Source organism: Labeo rohita, chromosome 12 (genome assembly GCF_022985175.1).
Source record: "Labeo rohita strain BAU-BD-2019 chromosome 12, IGBB_LRoh.1.0, whole genome shotgun sequence".
NCBI classification, from domain to species: Eukaryota; Metazoa; Chordata; class Actinopteri; order Cypriniformes; family Cyprinidae; genus Labeo; species Labeo rohita.
In genome coordinates this window covers 3,525,287-3,548,739 of record NC_066880.1, presented here as the reverse complement: position 1 = coordinate 3,548,739, position 23,453 = coordinate 3,525,287, and the positions used below count along the sequence as shown (strand labels likewise).

General features: G+C 32.9%; 1 protein-coding gene across 2 annotated transcripts in view; it reads right to left on the bottom strand.

Moving 5' to 3' along the window:
- ptprea (protein tyrosine phosphatase receptor type Ea) overlaps positions 1-23,453 on the bottom strand; it is a 102,533-nt gene that overhangs the window by 35,112 nt on the left and 43,968 nt on the right. For both annotated transcript variants that reach the window (XM_051123648.1, XM_051123649.1), the window contains exon 2: positions 16,652-16,892. The gene's annotated coding sequence lies outside the window, so the exon portion shown is untranslated. The remainder of the gene's footprint in view (positions 1-16,651; positions 16,893-23,453) is intronic.

The window sequence follows — 23,453 nt, the reverse complement described above, 5'->3', positions numbered from 1 at the left end:
ACAGCCATGGAAACAGCCCTAGCCCTCTTCAACCATATCTTCCGAGTGTACGGCCTACCTGAGGATATCGTCAGTGACAGAGGTACTCAGTTCACTTCACAAGTCTGGAAAGCCTTTTGCAAGCAACTCGACATCAATGTTAGCCTCACCTCAGGTTACCATCCACAAAGTAATGGGCAGGTGGAGAGACTTAATCAGGAGATCGGTCGATACCTACGTTCGTACTGCAGTAGAGAACAGCACAGATGGTCAGAATTCCTTCCTTGGGCCGAATATGCCCAAAACTCACTCACCCATTCCTCTACAGGCCTCACCCCCTTTCAGTGTGTCCTGGGGTTTCAGCCCCCCATGTTCCCGTGGTCTGGTGAACCCTCTTCGGTACCGGCTGTCGATGACTGGATTAAGCGTAGTGAGAGGGTGTGGGACAGTGCTCATGTGCGTCTCCAGCGGGCCGTAAGGAATCAGAAAATTCAGGCCAACAGGCGCCGCCTTCCGCACCCTCCCTACCAACCTGGACAGCGGGTCTGGCTCTCGACACGGGACATCAAGCTGCGGCTGCCCAGTAGGAAGCTCAGCCCAAGGTATGTAGGCCCATTTAAAATTCTTAAAAGAATAAATGAAGTTACATACCAGCTTGAGCTTCCTCCTAACTATCGTATCTCTCCCTCCTTCCATGTATCGCTCCTCAAACCGGTCCACCCGGAGGCTGACCCTGGCCAGATGGCCCCAGAACCGCCGCCACCCTTGGATGTGGACGGCTCGCCTGCTTATAAGGTGAAGGAGTTGCTGGACTCTCGGCGCAGAGGGGGTCAGCTCCAATATCTGGTGGACTGGGAGGGCTATGGACCTGAGGAGAGGTCATGGGTAGCCGCCAACGATATTCTGGATCCGTCCCTCACAGAGGAGTTCCACCGAGCCAGACCCGACCGTCCAGCACCACGACCACGGGGACGTCCTCGCCGAGCTCCAGGAGTCGCTCCTAGAGGGAGGGGTACTGTAATGCCAAGCCAGCAGAGGGAGCCATCTCCCGAATACTGACTGCGCACTCCCTCTGCTGCTTCTACTGTCACTTCCTGTTTGGCAGTATTTAAGGACTCACCATGTGCTCACTCACTGCGAAGTATTGCCAGTTTACCTGCCTTACCGAGCGTTTTCTGATTATCTTGTTTTGCTTACACGTGTATGATTCTGCCTTGTTTTGTGACTGCCGTTTTCTTGGATTTCCCTTATTGGATTGTTTGCCTGTGTGGACTGATATTACGGTTTGACTATTCTGCCTGGTTTTATCACTACGTTTACGGATTACCCCTGGACTGTTGAAAGATTGGACTGCTTTCTGGTTATCGACCCACTGCCTGGCTACACGTGTATGTTTTCTGTTGTTTGTAATAAACTTCCGCAAATGGATTCTAACGCCGCCTCAGCGTCATCGTTACACATAGGTGAACTAAAAAAAAGCGAAAATAAGCTAAAAGCTTATTATAAATTTATGAAAAATAAAGAGTTATAGCATCCAAAACATATACCTTCCTTTATGTATACAGTATATAAATTTAAACCTTAAATCCTGATGCTAAAACCATCTATTTAGTAATGCATTATCACTGTACACCAGTCTTTCTCCTTGGTAACCTCTCAGGCTGTATCATTACTCAGGCAGGGTGTGAATAAAGTGCTTTCTGCATTAGCCGCTGTGATGAAGCGCGATCAGATGCTGCATTTTTTCGATAGTATCCCAGCGCACGCTGGAGTCGGGACCGCGGCAGAGTATTTGAGTCGATACAGTATCCCACGGCAATTAATAAAGACCTGAGAGCTGCCTGCAGCGGCAGAAAGACTGATGGCAGAATTTTAATGAGAAGAAATGACCCTCCCCGTATCATGCGGTTTGAGGCCGACAACCGAGCGTGAGAAAACAAGTGCACAGGTAAGCATGAATATATATATTCTGTAACACGTGCATGGATTGCATGCAAATAAATGCAATTTAGCATGTGGTTTTTATCCAGAGGGATTCCTGGGGTGAGATGCATTGTTCAAGGGCACAGTTTTCCTTAGTGACAACGCTTTCACACACACACACACACACCACCTGCACATTGGCGTGCTTTTGCTGGGACGCAGTGGGGAACTGTTAAAGTAAGTGGGGCAAATCAGTGACATACATAAATCTTGTGTAGCCACACTTTAGAGCAGCCAATGGACTCCCAAATGAGTCTGACAATCTGTGTCTCTCAGACTCCAGTGCGTCTTAATAGACTGTGAGTTGCTTCCTCCATATCCCGCTGCTTTAAAGATAGAGTTCGCCACAAAAAGTGTAAATTCTTTCATCGTTCACTCATATTATTATTTCTTTCATGAATGCTACAGGAAATGTATAGACTGAGTCTAACAAAAATCTATAAAATAAAATTAATCGACTTGATCTGTGTCCTACTTCTGAAGTCATTACTCATCTTTTCTCAAAACCTTTTAGAAATTGGAAGAAATTAATACTTATATTCAGCAAGGATGCACTGATCAAAAGTGGCAGGAAAGATGTTTATATTTACACAATAAATAACTAATTAAATAAATAAATTAGTGCTGGACAACGATTAAACGTGATTAACAGCATCCAAAACAAAAGTTTTTGTGTAAATAATATATGTGTGTGTAATTTGTATATTTATTATGTATATATAAATATACATACACATGCATGTATATACTTAAAAAAATTGTCATGTTTATATATTTAATATATTTGTATATAAATTATATGAATATTTAAATATGTAAATATTTTCATATATACTGTATGTGAGTGTCTTTATCTATATATAATAAATATACACATTACATACACATATATTATATAAGCAAAAACTTTTGTTTTGGATGCAATTAATCGCTAGCAAGCAGTAAAAAATAAATAAATGAATAAATAAATAAACCTGTTTAATTAAAGAATCCTAAAACAAAGGTATAATGGTTTCCAAAAAAAAATAAAATAAAATAAAATAAAATAAAATAATCTTTATTAAACAATTAAAGGTATCATGGTTTTCAGAAAAAAATAAATAAATAAAAATATGTAAAATAAAAAATAAATAAATTACATAAATATACACAGTACACACACACACATATTATATAAACAAAAACTTCTATTTTGGATGCAATTAATTGCTTCCCAGCACTAAAAAAAATAAAATACAATGATAAAATAAAATAAAATAAAATAAAATAAATGTATGCATTTATTCAGTAAATCCAAAACAAAGATATCATGGTTTCCACAATAAATAAATAAATAAATAAATAAATAAATAAATAAATAAGTAAGTAAGTAAGTAAGTAAGTATATAAATAAATAAATAAAATAAAAAAAAAAAAAAAATAAAATAAAATCTTTAGATTTATTAAAGAATCCTAAAACAAAGGTATCATGGTTTCCAGAGAAATTAAATAAATAAAATTAAATAAAAATATGTAAAAATAATTTAAAAAAAAATGAATTAATTAATTAATTAATTAATTGAAGAAGCACAATTGATTTTAACATTTTTAATAATACATGTGTCTTGAGCAGCAAATCAGAAAATTATAATGATTTCTAATATGTGTCATTGAAGACTGGAGTAATAGTAAAATGTTTATTAAATCTGAATCTGTAATAATATTCATTCAAAAAAATATTAAAAACCTGTTCTCCTTCTTTCATCCACGTCCCACACTTTCCTCCATCAGCGAGCATGTGATGTGTTCATCCTGGCTGTGCTCAGGACTGGTCTGCTGTCTTTGCCCCCAGCGGATAGGCCACTTCTGAGACTCATTATTGTAAACAGGTCATGGGGTAAAGCTAGCAGACAGCCTCCTTTCATACCAAAGACATTTGCAGATAGCCTCCAGCGAGGCCTTAACCCGTCCCCAACATGTGCCGGAAACGGCCTGGGATGCACTCACTCTATTAAATGGTAAGTGAGACTATATCTGTTTGTGTGTGCATGCATGTGTGCTGCTAACCATGAATTAATGACGCTCTGCCGTGGGGTTTTTCAGCCCACACAAAAAACTCCCAATCACTGCTCGCTCTATAAATGAGGAACGCTCCTCATACATTTCCTTATGCAATCAGCGAAAGCAAGAACGAAAGTATATGCTTGTGTGTCCAAATATGTCTAATGTGCATATAGTGATATATACATAGGCAGCATCCAAACTGACACAGAACTGAAACCTAGAAGTAGACTTAATTTCTACATAGGAAATATTACAGTTCTGCGTACTACAGAAAAAACACTGTTACCATCCCATGACACGCTCAAATCATCAGCTTATCATCAGGTGATGCGTGTCTGTCTTTAGCTACTTAAAAAAAACACTCCAAAGCTGCATGTCAGCTTAAAAACAGTTTGCCGTTTCTGTTTACAGTAGACATACAACAGAAAATGATTGCAGGGGGAAGCATTACAAAACGTCTGGACTCAAACACACAATGCCCGCATGTACTGCACCTCAACATGCCAGTGCATGTGTGCTAGCCAAATCAGACAAATGCACATAAAGCAGCTAAAATAAAAAAACACGAGTGCATAATAAAAATACAATGTTAAAGTTTTCTCATTTCGTTTTCTTACATAATTTTTTTTTTATGTTGTCTTCTGCTAGACACTGTCATACCGATTCAAAGCACATACACAGCGTTTAAGACGACGTTTAACACCCTTTCCCCTCATCTCATGCTGTTCTATTAACTTCACAGAATCAGTGTGATTTTAACACTGTCATTTTCATTTCATCTCAACTAGCCATTCTGGCACATGAAGAGCCTGTTTGCATTAAAAAGATGACTAATGAGTGTTAAAGAGTAAGTCACTTTAAGAAAGCAGAATAAAAGGCAGAACAAACATACACAACTTATCATGGTTATATAATAATAATAATAATAAGATGCCTTGAGAAAGCCTAGCCTGAAAGTTTGAAGCAGTTGTCCCTGGTGAAAAAAACAGCATATGCTGGTTAGGTATGTTTTGATGCTGGTTTAAGCTGGTCCTTTGGAACCAAAATTTGAAAGGTTAGATGATTTAGCAGATTGCTAGCATGATTTAACAAGTTGCTAACATGTTTCTAGCTTGTTTATCATGTTGTTAGCATGTTTTTAACATGATTTGCACACTGCTAACAAGTTGTTAGCATGTTTCTAGCATGATTAGCATGTTTCTAACATGTTTTCAACATACTTAGCATGTTGCTAACATGTTTGTAGCATGATTAGCATGTTGTCAGCATGTTGGTAATCATGTTAGCATTTGTTACTAATCACATTTTAACAAAATTAGCATGTTCCTAACATGTTAACATGTTTCTAGCATGATTAGCATGCTACTAGCATGGTTTAACATGTTGGTAGGATGTTTCTACCAGTATTAGCATGTTGTTACCATTGGGGTAATCATGTTACCATGTGTTGTTAATCATGTTTTAACATGATTATCATGTTGTTAACATGTGTTTAGCATAAAAAACATGTTTTATCATATTATATGTTTTAAAAAAACATGTTTATATCAACATAAACATGTTGTTAGCCTGTTGGTAATCGTGTTAGCATTTGTTGCTAATCACATTTTAACATGATTAACATATTGTTAGCAAGTTGTAGCATAATTAGCATGCTTTTAAAAACATGTTAACATGTTGTAGTTTGATTACCATGTTGCTAACATGTTGTTAACATGCTGATACTATGTTGCTAATCACATGTTTATCATGATTACATGTTGTGTAACATGCTTAACATCTTTTTGCGTGATTAACATGTTAGAATCTTTCTACCATGATTAGCATGTTGTTAGCATGGTGGTAATCATGTTACCATTTGTTGTTAATCATGTTTTACCATGATTAGCATGTTGCTAACATGTTTGTAGCATGGATAGCATGTTTTACCATGTTTATATCATGATAAACATGTTGTTAGCCTGTTGGTAATCATGTTAGCATTTGTTGCTAATCACGTTTTTACATCATTAATATATTGTTAGCATATTAGCATGATTAGCATGTTTCTAAAAACGTTTTTAATATGATTAACGTTATTAACATGTTTTAGTTTGATTACCATGTTGCTAGCATGCTGTTAACATGTTGTTACTATGTTGCTAATCACATGTTTAGCATGATTAGCATGTTACTAGAATGTTTTGACATGACTAGCATGTTGTTAACATGATTAACCTGTTTTTGCATGATTAACATGTTAGAATCTTTCTACCACGATTGGTAATTATGTATTTGGTAATTATGTTAACATTTGCTGCTAAACGTGTTTTAGCATGACTAACATGTTAGCATGTTTTAGCATTAATAACATGTTGTTAGCATGTTTTAGTATGGTTAGCATGCTAACATGTTTTTTACATGATTACCATGTTGTCAACATGTTTCTAGGATGATTACCATGTTGCTAACATGTTAGAATGAAGTTAATCATGTTCCTATGTTGCTAATCACATATTTAGCATGATTAGCATGTTACTAGCATGTTTTAACATGATTAGCATGTTATTAGCATGTTTTAACGTGAATAGCAAGTTTTTAACATGATTAACATGTTTCTGTTGGTGTTGTTCATGATAATCATGTATGCTGCTAATCACATTTTTAGCATGATTAGCATGTTACTAGCATGTTTTAACATGATTAGCATGTTATTAGCATGTTTTAACATGAATAGCAAGTTTTTAACATGATTAACATGTTTCTGTTGGTGTTGTTCATGACAATCATGTATGCTGCTAATCACATTTTTAGCATGATTAGCATGTTACTAGCATGTTTTAACATGATTAGCATGTTATTAGCATGTTTTAACATGAATAGCAAGTTTTTAACATGATTAACATGTTTCTGTTGGTGTTGTTCATGATAATCATGTATGCTGCTAATCACATTTTTAGCATGATTAGCATGTTACTAGCATGTTGTTAACATGATTACCATGTTGCTACGCATGTTGCCATTTGTACACATTAGTTAATATTTTAACTAACATACACTAAAAATGAACAATATATTTGTATAGTATTTAGTAACCTTTGATAATGTTAACAAAATCGTTTGCATGTTTTTTCAAAGTGCATGAACTAATGTTAACATACAACTTTTGATGGTAAAAATGTATTAATAAATGATGACGTTAACTAAGATTATAGATTGTAGTAGATTGTAGTTAACTATAATGTCAACGAATGAAACCTTACTGTAAAGTCTTACCAAAATCTTAACATTCCATAAAAACAGGCTTCAGTTTCTTCAGACAAAATACAATTTGTTATCTGTATGAAATATGACTCGCACATGTCCTAGACACGTTTGCAGCCAAATCATCTACGAACTGAGTCTGAACTTTGCTGGACTTGCTGAGCGTTTTTTCCCCCTGCTGTCTCTGTGAATCAGACGAACAGGTCTCTAGGAAACTAAGCGAGGGATATTTGTCCTGGCGGGAGCTGATCGTCTAATTCAGACAAATCTCAAGCAAAGTCAACTCTGGAGGACGCATTAAAACGGCCCCCGGAGTTAAACCAACAGAGAACAAGAGACTTTTCATTTTCTCTGCCTTTAACAATCCTTCTAGATCAAGCTGCTTTTCCTTCTTTCGGTTTTCATTAATATATCGCCGCATACTTTCGTTTTATTACTCAGTCATTCTTCATGCTCTCTTTTCTCGGGATGGTCCATCTGCCATGTGGGTTTTACATGCTGACCCATTTAAGAGAAAAAACCTCATTGACTCACCCAATCACATTACACAAACCCACAGCGACCACCAAACAACAACAGTGCATTAACCGTTCAAACCGAGGCAAGATAAACGTCCGACCAACTTTGCCTTCAGCGCGATGTAACCTCGCATTAATGCGTGCCTGAAACAGAGGTCACATCAGAGATGCAGCGGCCAGAATGAAGCCAGACAGACGCCGCATCATCTTTGTGAGGGTTGCCATGGAAACGTGACAATCAGTGTGGTTTGATATATGAAGACTGCGGCCTTGGGCTCTGCATGAAACACACATATACAACTGCAAAAACAAACTAGACCTCTAAAATAGAGGAAACATCAAAACTGGTTTGTATAGGAAACCGTGAAAAAACTATTTTGAGAACAGCTATGTTTTATCATAATGTGACACTCTGTCGAACATATTGACCACAAAATTCATTTACAAAGTGTATTTTTAGTCCATAAATCGCTCATTTCTGTCTGGCGCTTGCTGAAATATTTCCTGGAGAAGCACAAACTGACACGTCGCGAATCAATTCCGCTCCAGCCGTCTGCAGATTGAATGAGAAGCTAATGCTGGTTATGGCTTTAAACAAGTATATAGCTGTCATTGACACATCTCATGCTAATAATAAAATTGGTTGCCAGATCTTGACTGAATAAATCAACCTGGTTTTATCTTAGTACTGCTGAAACCAAAGCGTCCATTGGTTTTGTGGGTCAGCCAAAAGAGTCATCTTCCAGAGCAAATGGTGTTTTGGGCATGAACGATTCACTGTCTTTTTATTACAAATTTATTATCTACTTTTTCTATATCTTAAAGGAACAGTTTCTGTCAAAAATGGGAAATTCTGTCAATAACTGGCAGAATGACTAACTGTTTCGTTAAGTACAGCAGTTTATAAACATGGGGTTTATGGGGGGTCAATTAAACAATAACTTAAATACCATTTCATGAATCTCTTAGTATTTTTGGACATATTATGTAGTTACTAATAAAAAAAAAAAAAAATCAGTTAATTGAAATAATGCTGGAATAATATAAAATATGAATATTTGATGATAAACCTAAACTTTCAAAACATTTACCTTTTTTTTAATAAATAAATAAATAAAATAAATACATAAAAAAACAAACAATACAAATAAATAAATAATAAAACAGAAATGTTGCCTTGACAACTAACTAAAATAAGCTGAAATTACATGCACCAATGCAGTTATCGTGAATTAAAAATAAAACTATATAAAAATAGTTTTTGTTCATTAAAATTATATAAAAAAATAAATATTAGATCAGAAATTTCAAATAAAAAAAACATTAACATTTTTCAAAATGCTGCTTTGACAATTAACCTAAAAGGTTATGCGGTCCAATGTTGATTCTGTTGATTAACACTAAAAATAAACAAACAAAAAAAAGTGTTTTTGTTAACGGAAACATGGAAATAATATGAAATATATATGTTAGATGATTAAAAAAACAAAAACAAAAACAACAACAAAAAAACTTTTGGTAAGTAATACAAAAGTATTACATCAATACATTTTAAGTTCCTATTTTTTTTATTTTTTTTAATTACAAAAAAATGAAAGCTAATTAGAAATATTTATTTTATATATTTTATTTTATATATATTTACACACACACACCAATATGATATAAAGCTAAATAGAAATAACAATGAAAAACTGCAAAATCATAAAATTATTAAAACAAACTAAAATTAAAATGAAACCTGAGGATTAATTAAATTATAATATTAAAAATACTAAATATTAAATGACAAAATTAATATGAGTATTAGATGATAAATGATCAAATTAATGATAGAAGCTAAACTTATATGAATATTAGATGCTTATATATATATATATATATATATATATATATATATATATATATAAGCATACTTTTTTAATAGAAATGTATCTAATAAGTTTAAGTACTAAAATGACTAAATCTAAAAAAATAAAGCTAACACATACATATATACATATATGTTCTAAAGCTAATTAAAAAAAATATATAAAAAAGGCAAAAGCATACATTTACTAAAACGACAAACTACAATTAAAATGAAAACAGAAAATCAATTAAATTAAAATATGAATAAATACTATAATAGTAGGTTTATAACTAATACAAAAATAACACTGATATGCTCATAAGAACGAAATCAAACATTTGCTTATCAAGCACATATTACCAAAGCCCTCCATACTGTTAAAGTAATAAAAGTGCACTGTTGTAAACAAATATATTTTTCCGCCCTTTTGTTATGTTTTCCAGAACACTTTATTTTCCAATAAAACACCTCACTGTTTACAGAAAGAGGCCCAGCACCTGGCCAAGGCAAATAACATGGACCAATATTGAAGTGTTCCACAAGCTTTTCAAACAGACACCCTGTTAAACACCCAACTACAGTTTTAAAACGGACATCTGGCAAACTTTACTGCAGCTTTCTTCAAAAATGTGTGTGTTGACTGTGCCAGCTGGGATTTTACATTATAAAATTCAACAGCTGATCTTCACAGCTAAAACGAAGGGCCAGTTCACTGAAAACAAATTAATCCTGAGCAGACAAACATTAGCAGATTAATACAAGGGTTTATACTTCAGCTGAGTGATGCACATTTTATGAGTTTTATAAGTTTATAAGCAAATTATTTTGGACTGGGAAAAAAATTGTTCAAGATCCTACAGATAATAAAACTGTAGTACGCTTACTTCACAAAAACTGCAAAATTTGTAAATAGCACCAAGATGAATGTTTGGCTCATGAATATTAATTAGATAACATCACTATAGAATACAGAACACTAGTGCTAATTAATATTCATGAGGCAAGTGTAACAACCCGCCCACAAACCCACTTAACTGCTTCAGAAGACTTTAAAATCATAAAAACTCCTTTCGTGTTGTTTTAGGATACTTTTTACCCTTTACTTCTTGAAACATTTCTTTAAAAGAACTGTTTATCCTATGATTAATCCTCGGAGCACGCTACAGCTTTTATTTTGACGTAACACAGCAGGTTGAATCAGATCATTCTCACCCTGCCACATCACAGCGTGTGAGCAGAATTCCTCAGAGATGCTTTCCAGATGCCGGGCTCTCAACCTGACAGACTAGCAGCCTGCCGTGCCGTGTGGGAGCAGATTGCCAGTGCCATGTTGTTGATTAAGGTTGCATAAGGCTGTTTCGTGCTCAGATTGGCCTGTGAGAAAGAACTATAAAAATCTGGGCCGCACTGGATTTACACTGAGCGCTATTGTCCTGTTCACACACACACACACATAAAACAAACCCCGCTCTCACAACAAGAGGCCACTGATCTGAGCCCCTTCAGGCTGAGTGTGTGTCTCTTTCCCTGCAGGACGGGTCACATGAGGGGTGGCATCATATAGAGGGGCGTGGCTACTGTCAGCAGTCCGACCAATCAAAGAGAATAAAAAGGTAAACATTCCGATACACCTGCTCACAGCTGAGACACAAAATCTGAGACTGAATCACATCTTTGACAGTTTAAAGTCAACATGAAGCTGCAGCCAGTTTTTATTTTAAAACCAGACGCATTTCTGAATGAAACAAGATATGGAACGGGAATGAAAAATGTAAGCCAGGACTTGTTTTAATGCAACAGTGTGGTTAAAAATAAAATTAAATATCATTTTTATTGACTGAATAAATAAACTTAAATATATTAAACTAACTCAAACAAAGTTAAAGCTGCAACCCATTTTACATCTAAAATCTCTCTCTCTTTTTCTCTATTAGATTAACTTAAAAAAAAAGTACACAAAAGTGAGAAAAAAATGAAAGTTGAAGCTGTCCATTTTACTTTTAAAATCTGCACACACACACACTTTTTCTGATTATTAAAAATAGTTTCGTTTACTGGAACACAGCTGAAATAAGACATGTTAGATAAAAAAACAAAATTTATAAATATACACAAAAATTAGAAAAAAAAAGTTAAAGTTGAAGCTGCATTTGCAACTCATTGTACTTCTAAAATACTGAAAAAAAAAAACAAAATGTAGATTTTATCCATGTGAAATTAATGAAAGTGTTGTTATTAAACTGAAACTATTAAACATTGTTTTCATTTAATGAAATAATGATGAAATAAAATATAAATATTAAAAGAAAAAATCATTTAAAAATGTACGCAAAAATTAGCAAAAAAAAAAAAGTTGAAGCTGCATTCGCAATTTATTTTATTAGATTTTATGTGGAATTGATTAAGGAAAGTGTTGTTATTAAACTAAAACTTAAAAAAAAAAATCAGTTTACTAAAACAAAGCTAAAATAAAATATAAATATTAGATTTAAAACAAAACATATTTGAAAAATGCAACCCATTTTATTTCTAAAATCTAACATATTTCTGAACGAATGCAGATTTCATCCATGTGAAATTGATTAATGAAAGTGCTGTTATTAAATTAAAACTATTAAAAATTATTTTTGTTTACTGAAATAAAATTGAAATAAAATAAATATTAGATGGAAAAAAAATTAAAATGCACACAAAAATTAGAAAAAAAGTTAAAGTTTGATGAATTTGCAATTTATTTTACTTCCACCATCTGATTTCATCCATGTGGAATTGATTAATGCAATAGTGTTGATTTTTTTATAGTTTTAGTTAAAAACATTTTCATTAATTAAATGATGATGATTAATTAAGTAATGACATTTTTACATTTAAAAAATGTAAATGAAAATTAGCAATATTGCCTCGGACACTTATGATAGTTTTAAGGTATTTTTAATTTATAATAACCGTCTATCCTTCATAAGCTAAGTGCAGCATAAACATTCTCTGAACGTCCCACAAAAGGAAGTATGTTATATTGGTTTGTACCATGACTTAACTTTTCCATTAACCTGCTGATTGCAGCCAGACAGGATCTTTAACAACGGTAAAACACACGAGACGTCTCTCTCCCCCTCGCTAAGCTCAATCTCTCCTGTCTCTCTGCGATCGTTCGAGTCTTTTCATTTCCTGCGGTGTCTCGGCTCAGAACCAGTCAAAGCTGGAATTGCCTCCCTAGGTTTCCTGCATGGTTTCAAGTCTCATTAATAAAATGTCAGCACACACACACACACTTTTTCTCTCTCACAATGGGTCATCTGATTAAACAGAGAGTGTCATAATGTCACAGCTCCCTCTGGTTTACATCTCTGTGTGTGACTGTCCTGCATACAGTCCTGAATGGAGACTGACATTATTCTAAACCAATCAGCCTTGGGTAGGTGGAGCTTATAGTGAGAGCTGGACTCTGCTATTTATTCTGTGCATAACATTATGTTATCCTAAAGATGAAACACAGTCATACGGGTTTGGAACAACATGATGGCGAGTGAATGGGTTTTAATTTGAAAAATGCCATGACAAAAGAGAGCACCAATGCAAATGTCAGAGCGTAATGAATGAGAAAGCCAATCAAAACAACAATCTCCAGCCTGAGAGATGAACAACACTTCAGGCCCCTCCACTTGGCATTTGGAGTGGACAAACCGGGCTACGTAAACAGGGTTTCTAATGAGCAATTGTGAGTGTATGTGTGTTTGTGTGAGAGTTCGTGAATGCGTGGGTGGCTGACAATGATTTTGCTGACAATGTAAAATCAAGCAACATTGTAAAATGTTAAAACATCTGGCAACAGTCGCCTCTTTAATTTCATATCAAATATATACTATCAAAAGTTCAAACGTTTTGGCCAATTTTTAAAAAAATAAATACTTCTGTTTAGCAGGAATGGATTAAATTGTTCAAAAGTACATTCATAATGGAAAATACTGTTTTGAACATTGACAATAATAACAAATATAGCTGGAAGCAGTGATTATCAGGGTTCAAGCACTTTAGGCATTTAAGTACATAAGGTAAAAAACATTACATATTATTTAGCAAGCCTGTAACCACCTAAATCAAGCATTTTATGTCAAATTCAGGTGATTTACCATAGAAATTTTTTTTTTTAATAGCATCATTATTAAATATATGTTTGTATACATGCTTGTTTAGAATCACCTGTCGCATATGTCCAGTGGGTTTCGTGAAGTTTTGAGTTTTCATTTAGGCTTTATAGGCTTTTTGGTATATTTTCTAAAGGACGCCATTATAGCTTCCCAAAGGGCTTAATTTCAACATGTTTTTGATAATTGCTGACCTAGAGAGTCCAGAGAATTGACAGTGTTTTTTTTTTTTTCCAGACTGAGTAAAACAAAACTAGGACTAGTTTGCAAAAGTATTTTTTTCACATTTTCTCAATCATTTAAAAAAAAACGGTCTGATTGACAGCAGTGGTTCTAGAGGCAAAGGTGTTCGTAACAAGGAGATCTATCATGCAATATGAATATTGCGTGTATGTGCGGAAAACCGTGCAATGTACAATCGTTTAGGCCCTCAAAAAATGCGATACCGCCCCCCCCTTTTTTTTGATAATTATTGATCTTTCTGCACTGGTTTGGTTAAACCAAAACCTAGGACTAGTTAGACTAAAAATCTGAAATACCCGAAAATTTCGCCAGGCTCATGATCGAATCTGATGTGTGCGTTTTGAGCCAAGGATTGAGACTGTGACTGATGGTTTAGGAGTTATGAGTGATTTTGTACTTTCGAACGCTGTAGCGCCCTCGTCAGGCCAATTGGGCCATGACTCGGTCATGATGTAGGTGATTTGAGTACTATCCCTCCAAGTTTCAAATCTCTATAACTTACGGTTCTGCACGATCAGTTTTACGAGGAAATCTCTCATCCATGACCATTCTAACAATTACACTAGGGTTTCAGTGCTACGCTCTTGAACCTCTAATAAATGTTTCTTAATCAGCATATTAGAATGATTTCTGAAAAATCATGTGACACTGAAGATTGGAGTAATGACGCTGAAAATTCAGCTTTGCATCACAGAAATAAATTACATTTTAAAATACATTCAAATAGAAAACATTTATTTGAAATTGTAAAAATATTTCATAATATTACTATTTTTACTGTATTTTTCATCAAATAAATGCAGCCCTGGTAAGAGGTTTCTCCCAAACTTTTGAATGGTAGTCTATAAACAAAAGGCTGAAAAATGTCACCCATCCTTAGTGTGGACGAGAGATAGAGGAACTAAACAAGGAGAGAGAGAGCAAGCGTGTATGTGTTTGTGCAATGTAAGCACATGCTGTCCCCCATCTGCTGGCTGAGGTTATTTCCTTTCCTGTGCAGCCAGGTTTCCTGCTTGATTTTGACACACACTTCTTAACCTTTGGATAAGATACACACAAGTCCTGGATGGTACACACACACACAGTCTATCCACAGACACGCTTGCACAAAACCCGCTGGAATATCTCCATGTTTTCAGGCCTCTGCGGAGCGTTCGGTAACAGCGCTGATAATGAGAGACGCTGTGCCAGCGAAGCAACAATAACAGGAATGATGAGAAAACAAAAAGAAGAAGAAAAATCCTTTGAATATTCCTGCAGACGCTGAGAGGATCAGAGAGTGTGACTCTGCTGAACATGCAGCTTTCATAACCACACGCAATGTGATGAACAATCAAGAGATGTCTGAAATTAACTCGACAGGGCAGACCTTTCTACGCTTGGATAGTTTGAATAAAATTGGCTCTTAAAACATAAATTAAACCATTTGAGTGTCTGTATCAGGTTGTCATTTTAAATTTCAGAGGCGAGTATATTTAAAGGAATAGTTAGTCCAAAAACAGAACATTGCTAAAAAAGGTATTCATTCTCAGGTTATCCAAGAAGTAAGAGAAATTAGCATTCTATCACTTGGTCAGCAATAGATCCTCTGCAGTGAATGGGTGCCGTCAGAATGAGAGTCCAAATAGCTGATAAAAACATCACAATAATCCACAAGTAACCCACACCACTCCAGTACATCAGTTAACATCTTCTAAAGCAAAAAGCTGTAAGATGTGTGTTTGTGATAAACAAATCCATAATTAAGACATTGTAACTTTAATCTGTTGCTTCCAGCTAAAATACAAGTCCATAATAATGCTTCCTCCGGTGTAAAAGTGGTCTGGTCTGAATCAGGAGAGAAATCTGCACAGGTCAAGCATTGTTACACAGCTCTAAGCAAATATGTGGGTGGATTTTGATGTGAGAGAACAACAAGAGATTGACTTTTTCACTAGAGGAAGCATTATTATGGATTATCGACTCATATTTTAGCTGAAAGCAACAGTTCAAAGTTAAAATGCCTTGATGAATTTGATTTTCACAAACACGCATTTTGCTTCAAAAGACATTAATTAATGGACCGGAGTGGTGTGGATTACTTGCGGATTATTGTGATGTTTTTATCAGCTGTTTGGACTCTGACGGCACCCATTCACTGTAGAGGATCCATTGCTGAGCAAGTGATGCAATGCAAAATTTCTCCAAATCTGATGAAGAAACAAACTCACCTACATCGTGCATGGTCTGAGGGTGATGGCATTTTCAAAAATGTATTATTTTTGAGAAACTATTCCATTAAGCTCATTTAAATACTTTTCTGTTTTGAATATTTAAAATAAGAGTTTGACTCCCTCCTCAGACCATCTAGAAATTGCCAAAACGACTTGCTTAGAAAACATTACATAATAACAACACAACCATGAGCCAACAAATGACCGAGAATATTTATGTATCAACATCTACTCAGTATTTTGCAATCATAACAGAGCTCATTTACAGATAGAAGTCTTAAAGGTATAGTAACAAGTGTGAAGGAGAAGTTGGAAAATGGTCAAGTGAAAAAAAAATCTTGACTAACCTTCAAGGAAAAAAATGCATGCAGCAACAACAAAAAAAAAACTTTTCTGACTTTTTCAGCTACTTTGAGGAAACGCTGACCTTACCTTGAGGTTTGATGTTTCAGTGTATGATTTGGTCCATTGTAGCCGGTGAGCTGTAGGAGGAATCCAACCGTCACATCGCTCCTTCAGCCTTGAATCGTTCTGTCTCACACTCTGCTTTTCTATGAGAACTCTATCTATCTATCTATCTATCTATCTATCTATCTATCTATCTATCTATACATCCACAGAATGAAGAGGTGCAGCAGAAATCCAGGAGCTCAATGCAGCAGCATAATGATACCTGGAAAGAGAACAAGAGAGATAGACTCAGGTTAGATATTTATTCAGATAATTACATAACCAGTTATTATTAAAAAAAAAAAATCTTGACAAAATGTTTAGGCCCCAACATGAAGCATTTATTAAATGGCTACATATTAAAATACATCAAGAAATTAATGCACAATTAAATGCATAAATAAATAAATGCATAATTACATGCACAAATAAATAAATGCATAAGAACACAATTGCATTCCTTAATAAATAAATGCATAGTTAAGTGCACAAACAAACAAATGCATAAATGCACTATTAAATGCACAAATAAATACATGCATAATTAAATGGTTAAAGAAAAGAATGCATAATTAAGTGCACAAATTAACAAATGCATTTGATGCATTAAACGAGCACAGCAACAGGAAACTGGTTGCCATGGGACAAAGGTCAATATAATTTAGCATTATTATATACAAATATTTGACGGCAGAATGACACGACTGACCAATCAGAACCAGGCGTCCAGAGACCCATGCAATAATGATCTTTAAACTATGAAATTGAGGAGAATAAACACAGAGTTTTAAGATCCAATTTTCCAGATTTTCACTCACATGCGTGAGGGAAAAAAACACAGAATTGTACATGATAATAAAGTGTGTTCAGTCAGAAAATAAACCACATTTCATTCATTTCTTTGCAAATAAATCCTTCATATTAATGTCTCAGTTTGCTGAACAATTTGAAAATTTGACCACTATTTGTTTATTTATTTATTAGGCATTTATTTATATTTGCAGTTAATTACGTATTTCTTAATTTATTTATGCACTTAACTATATAGTTAATTACTTAAGTGCATTTAATTATGCATTTATTTATGCAATTATTTATGCACTTATTTATTTGCACATTTAATTATGCATTTATTCATTAATTTATGCACTTAATTGTGTATTTATGGTTCATTTATTTGTACATTTAATTATGCATTTTGAAATTTATTTATACACTTGTATTTTTGCATTAAATTATGCATTTATTAATTTATTTATGCAATTATTTATTTGCACATTTAATTATGCATTTATTAATTTGTTTATGCACTTAATTGTGTATTTGTGCATTTATTTATTTGTGTTTTTACTTGTGCATTTATTTATTTATGCACTCATTCGTGTATTTATGATTAATTTATTCGTACATTTAATTATGCATTTTTTAATTTATTTATGCACTTGTGCATTTTTGCAATTACTTATGTGTGCATTTAATTATGCATTTATTTGTTCGTTTTTATTTATGCTTTTATTTAGTTTTGCATTTAATTCAATCTACGTAATTTCGAAAACTTCTGAAGTCAATCATTTTTGAAGTCTCATTCACTTCTGACAAAGTTCAAACTAATTTACAAAATTCAACAGCAAGTTTCTAGTATAGTTTCTAGTATAAAAGTCTACATTTCGCCCATTTTATTATGATAAAAATCAAGAAGCATTTGAGGTATGATTCGTGGCCACAACACAAAAAAAGCAGGAGAGTCACACGCTCACAAGTATGAGTAACAACATCACTAACAGCAAGTGCCACTAATGACATTTCCTCTTAATGTCTCTCTCAGAATGAGTCCTGTTAAACACAACCGTTTCAAACACACAAATTACACAGGAAATCGACTTCACGCCTCATTTCTATCGAGCTCACTGTTGCTGTTTGTAATAGGAGTGAATATATTTAACAGCTCCCGACCATCAAGCCGTCCTTCCATCAGATTCAGATGGCGTTTTAAAATTTAAAGAGCTCTCGGCATCGCCGCACATCGCAGAGATGACTTCTGTGTGTGATATAATCCCAGCAGCCCCTCCAGGGGACGCCATACATGAATTTAAATGAGAGCCAGAGATGAAATAGAGTGGGAGGAGGGTTTGGATAAAGACTGAGAAAAGGAAACACACTTGATAGACACAGTGAGGAGGAGGAGGAGGAACAGACAGGGGTGACAAAGTACAATTTATCTACCTGGGAAAAGAAGCTGCAAGGGTAGAGAATCTGCAGGCTTGAGCATTTCAAGCTGTTGCTATGGTGAACATCCAGTCTAGCAAACAGACCAGGGTTACCATGCGGGTTACCAAGTTTGTTTGTTCACACATGCATGGAATCATGGGTAAAGTGAGCACATCTCATTAGAATGTCTGTAAAATTGGCAATTCTTATTTTTTATGGAATATTTTGTATATTATAAATGATTATTCAACATTGACATGATAACTCAATGGCAGTGCGTCATGTATTCATATTTTGTAACTTGCAAAATATGACCATGCTAAAAATGTTTTATCATTTTGTCATTTAATTTTATTACAATTATTATTATTATTATTATTTTATATTTTTCGAATAGATTTTCTAAATGTTATGTATTATATTTTATTAATTCTAGAATATTGGCCATGGTTACTTAAAAGGGTTAGTATTTATAAATATTTTAATTATTTTCAGTATTTTTAATTTTATAATATTATTAATATTGTATAATATCTTAAGATTTTAAGATCTTTTTAAGATTTTATATATATAATATTTCAACTATTTACAAAAATTTATATATTATTTATTTATTTCATTTATTTATTTTTTCATAAATTATTATTATTATTACTATATATATATATATAAAATACTTTTATTTATTAGTTTAGATTACACATTATATATATTATAAAATATAATGCTATATTATACAATGTGTATATAAAATAGTATTAAATATTCTTAAATTGACATTATTTATTTTCTAATTTTTATAAATAATTTTAGATTTAGATTTTCTAAATTGTATGTACTTTTATATTATTAAATCTAGAATATTAGTCATGGTTACTTAAAAATTGTAGTATTTATAAATATTTCAATTATTTACAATATTTTTTATACTATAATATTATTACTATAGTATATATATTTATATATATATAAGATTTCATAAATTCTCATTATAATTATTAGATATAAAATACTTTCATTTATTAGATCAGATTACATATATATATATATATTATATTATATAATTATATAATATATAATGTGTATATTATATACAAATTATATATATATATATATATATTCTCATTATTATTATATATAAAAAAGTATTAAAATAATATTAATTTAAAATTAAATTTCACAAATTTATATGATGTATTTTCTAACTATTTTTTAATTTTAAATTTTCTCAATTGTATGTATTTAGGTTATTAATTATAGAATATTAGAATCGTGGTTACTCAAATGTAGTATTTGTAAATATTTACATTATTTATCATAAATTATGATATTAATAATAACACTATTAAAAATAATAGATTTTACTATTATACATTTTTTATAAATATTATATATATGAAATCACTCTATTTTTTTTTATTATATTATTATATATAAAATAGTATTAAAATAATATTAATATGTATTTAAATTTCACAAAAGAAAAATGCTACACTAAACAATTATCAGCAACTCTAAACATAATCAGCAAAGTGGGAGCAGTTATCATTGAAAAGCAGCTCTCACAATGACCGGCTTTGCTGACATGTAAGTTTTTCCTCCCACTAAGAAAAAAAAAATGACTAAAAGAGGGCAATACTAATATAACGCTGACAAAAATACTCCATGGAAATGTATGAGGCGTAACATCAATAAACGCCCGTCTCTGAGCCTCTCTGTGTGATTGTGTCGTCCCTGGTGAGCAGGAAGATTTCTGTGCAACCTTTAAAGAGCAGATGAAAGCAGCAGATCTCAGACGGGTGATGCCCTGCCCGTGAACTCTGGATGTGGCTCTTGATGAGGAGGGAATAATCCCTGATCTCCTCCTGTGGGTCTCCTCTCATGATCTCCACACTCACACTCTCTCATGCTGAGCTTCTGTGCGACTGATTTCAGCTTCAGTTGCATGATAACAGGCTTTCGTTCTCACGATTTGACAGCAAAATAGGTCTAATGAACTCAGTGCTGAGCGCAGCACAGAAGCATCCTGAATGAACGGAGCTGATTGTCTAACCACTATAAAAATAAATTCTTTTTCCAAGTTGTAAATAAAACTAAAGATTACTGGAGTACGAAAGCATACCATTGCAATCGTTCTACTTCAAAATGTTATCTTTAGTTCAGCAATTTACTTGCAGATTCTTTGTAATTATTTGTGAAATTTACTAGCAATTACTGAGTGAAAATTATTTCTGCACCAAATGATTTTTTTCATTATAGAAGCAAAAAAATGGTGTAAAAAAAAAAACTATTTCACTAAATTGTTAGTAAATTTTATAGTTAGTTACAAAGAAACGGCAAGCAACACTAAATTACACATGAAAATCTTAAGCAGACTGAATTTTTTTTTTAAATCTAAAAAATAAAATAAGTGTAATAAAAATAAGAATAATAAAAGCGAATAATCAACCCTCAAGTCTATGCAAATTTTCAGAAAAAAATTAATCAAATTAAAAACTATTTTTAAAAATAATAATAATAATAATAATAAAGTAACAAAATTCAAAAATAACAAAATCAAATAATATATATATTTTTAATGATTTAAAAGTGTAATAAAAAAAATAATAAAAAAGAAAAATATTAAAAGTGAAAAGCGTCCACCCTCAAGTCTATGGAATTTTTTTTAGAAATAATCTAATTTAAAAAAAAGCATATTAAAACAATTAACATTGAAAATGATAAAAAGAAAAAAATAACAAACAAAAAATACAACAACAAAAATAAAAACAATAAAATAAAATAAAAATGATCTAAAATGAAAAACAATAAAATAATTTAAACATAAGTTTAGAAAAAGTACATTTTCTTAGAAAAAAATAATAAAATTAAAGAAAAACTATTTTTAAGAAATAAAACGTAAAAAATGAAATAAAATAAAACAACAAAAACAACAAAAGTAAAAATAAAATAAAATACACCGAGAAAAAATATACAGAGGAAATCAAATCAATTAAAAATCTATTTTTATTAAAATATAACATAAAATATAACAAAATTCAAGCATAACGTAAGATCAAATAAAAATATTTTCTCAAAAATTATCTAAAATACAATAAATTAAAAAGCATAAAAATAAGAATAATAAAAGCAAAGGTCTATGCTATTTTTTTTTTAGAAATAATCAAATTGAAAGAAAAAGTTATTAAAAAAAAATAACATTTAAAAATAGAAAAATATAACAACATTTAAAAATAAAGTAAAATCACATCAAATAAAAATTACAAACAACAAAATAGATATAAAATAAAATAAAAATGATCTAAAATAAAAAACAATAAAATAAAATTGTTTAGAAAAGTTACTTTTCTTAGAAAAAAAAATATATATATATATATATATATATATATATATATATATACACACATATATAAATAAATAAGAAAGTGTAATAAAACCTAAGCATAATAAAAGTATCCACCCTCAAGTCTATATGATTTTTCAGGAAAGAAAACCCTACCTCTGGCAACTCAACAAAACACATGATTTGAGGAATCATTCATTTGCGCCAGGACAAACGAGTTACGTGCCAGAGTTGATGGGTCAGGGGTTCTTCAAACCCCCAATGCAAAGTACAAGCAATAATAATACTACAGATTCCAACCTTAGCAAGCACTACTACTAAATTATACAGTCAGAAAGATTTGAACAGTGCTATTAAATGTGCAAAGGCCATTTCCATTGCTACTTCATGAATGCATAATACTGCAGAGACCCACAGCGCTCTACGTGTCCTATCTCATCCAATCACCTCCAGCCTCTCCTGAGACGCCAAACATCCCTGAATCAAAGACCAACAACTGCAGCTTTTTCAGAAAGAGCAGAGAAATACACAAACCGGCACGGTTCGCGTCCGTATCTGGATGTGTGTGCGTCCCTGGGCAGATCTCACTAATTAGCGGCGTTTGTTCTGCCAGCGGTCTTCTAGATCAGGCTTTATATTTAAAACCTCCCTTAGCATGCGATATTTGAGCGAAACACGGCTGGAATCTACCAGGATTACATCAACGGTCCTGTAAATACTCTACAAAGCCTCTTTGAGTGAAAGTTTAGCGGTGTAATGCGCACATGTGCGTTTGACCCGCTGATTCACAGTGGATTTAATTCAAAAGACGCTCCTTATGTGACTCACCCACATTCACATGAGCTTAAACCTATTCAGAATGATTTTTAATTTAACTATTCAAGGTTTATCTTGAAAGCGGCCCTGCATGTTGAGACTAGAATGATAAAATCACTTTAACCTTACCTGTGCAAAACTACATCCAATGTGTTACAGAGCTGAAACTAACTATTCTTAAAGAAACAGTTCACCCAAAAAAATGTACATTTGCAGACAGTTTACTCAACCTCACGCTATTCAAGATGAGTTTGTTTCTTCACAGAAACAGATTTGGGTAAATTTAGCATAGCATCACTTGCCCAATGGATCCACTGCAGTGAATGGGTGCCGTCAGAATGAGAGTCCAAACAGCTTGTATCCACAGGTAATTGATTATTAAACTATTTTGGCTTGTAAACGGTGCATTTTTCAGCT